The sequence below is a fragment of the Schistocerca americana genome, chromosome 8, assembly GCF_021461395.2.
Source record: "Schistocerca americana isolate TAMUIC-IGC-003095 chromosome 8, iqSchAmer2.1, whole genome shotgun sequence".
Taxonomy (NCBI): domain Eukaryota; kingdom Metazoa; phylum Arthropoda; class Insecta; order Orthoptera; family Acrididae; genus Schistocerca; species Schistocerca americana.
Window position 1 is genome coordinate 511,558,209 of NC_060126.1, and position 1,758 is coordinate 511,559,966.

The window sequence follows — 1,758 nt, forward strand, 5'->3', positions numbered from 1 at the left end:
AAGCCATGTCCCGCGAGCGTTGTTCTCCGTCAGCTGTTATAGTGCAGAGACCAGTGGTTTCGTACCATCGGTAAGTAACCATCTTATCTACGAACGTTGCTTCTCTGGTGCACACGCTTCGTTACGAGCTGCCACAAATCAAATAAATAGAAAAAACAACACGTTTGTTTTTGTTCGTCTCAAACGGCTCACTAAATTTGTCCGCGAATGTTAAGTTTAATAATAATATTCAGTACTCTTCCAGATAAATTAGATTGTTCTCGTTAATTCTCGGATACCTAACGGTGAAAGTTCTTAAGAGCACGTCTCGTTTAGCAGCCATTTACAGCACAAAATAACGTCCAATGGCGGTCAAGCACGAGAAGATCCCCACGTAGTGGAGACGAAGATGCTTCAATGGACTTTCGGGCTGACTCCACATGACCAAGTAAGAAACAGCGACACTGATCGGAGATCTGTGGTCACTCCAGCTGTAGATAAAGTGAGGGAACCTCGTCCCTGCTTGTTTGATCACTAAATGTGGAGGTAGGACAACAGTGTTGTCGAACAAACAAAAAAACCCTTCCCGCTCCCGAAACATACTTCAACGTCGCTCTCGCTTTTATCATGTCACATATGCTTATATTTTAATGGTATAACAATAAAATACACTGACGGAAAAAAAATCGAAACACCAAAAAATAATTAATGTAGAGTAATGAAATTTGGGGAGTACATTTGTCTAGGTAATGTATTTAAGTGACGAACACTGCAAGATCACAGGTTAATGTAAGCGCGAGATAAGACTTTGGAAATGTTGAGTGCTGGTACGTTGATAACCGGTGTAACAGCCAGAATGATTAATGCAAGCGTGCAAACGTGGATGCACTGTGCGGTACAGCTGCCGGATGTCGATCTGTGGAATGGAGTTCCACGCCTATTGCACTTGTCAGTTCTCAATAGAGGGACGTTTACTGGCGTTTGTGGATGGCGCCACAGTTTTCGTCGGATGATGTCCCGTAAGTCCTCGATTGTCATACGGTGATCGAGCAGGCCAATGCAACACCTTGACGCTTTGTAGAACCTGTTCGGTTGTAACTGCGGCATGTTATCCTGTTGGAAAACAACCCGTAGAATGTAACTTCCTGGCAGTTTAAAACTGTATGCCGGACCGAGACTCGAACTCGGGACCTTTGCCTTTCGCGGGCAAGTGCTCTACCAACTGAGCTACCCAAGCACGACTCACGGCCCGTCCTCACAGCTTTACTTCTGCCAGTACCTCGTCTCCTACCTTCCAAACTTGACAGAAGCTCTCCTGCGAACCTTGCAGAACTAGCACTCCTGGAAGAAAGGATATTGCGGAGACATGGCTTAGCCACAGCCTGGGGGATGTTTCTAGAATGAAATTTTCACTCTACAGCGGAGTGTGCGCTGATATGAAATTTGGTAGAGCACTTGCCCGCGAGAGGCAAAGGTCCCGAGTTCGAGTCTCGGCCCGGCACATAGTTTTAATCTGCCAGGAAGTTTCGTATCAGCGCACACTCCGCTGTAGAGTGAAAATTTCATTCTAGTAACCGGTAGAATGCTGTTCATGAATGGAGGCACAGCCGGCCGAAGTGGCCGTGCGGTTAAAGGCGCTGCAGTCTGGAACCGCGCGACCGCTACGGTCGCGGGTTCGAATCCTGCCTCGGGCATGGATGTGTGTGATGTCCTTAGGTTAGTTAGGTTTTAGTAGTTCTAAGTTCTAGGGGACTGATGACCTCAGCAGTTGAGTCCCAT

At 46.9% G+C, this 1,758-nt stretch overlaps 1 non-coding gene across 1 annotated transcript; it reads right to left on the reverse strand.

The window, feature by feature from the left end:
- Positions 1 to 1,142: 1,142 nt before the first annotated feature.
- On the reverse strand, positions 1,143 to 1,217 carry Trnas-cga. Its single transcript has one exon. It is a non-coding gene; the product is annotated as a tRNA-Ser (tRNA).
- Between the last annotated feature and the right edge of the window lie 541 nt (positions 1,218 to 1,758).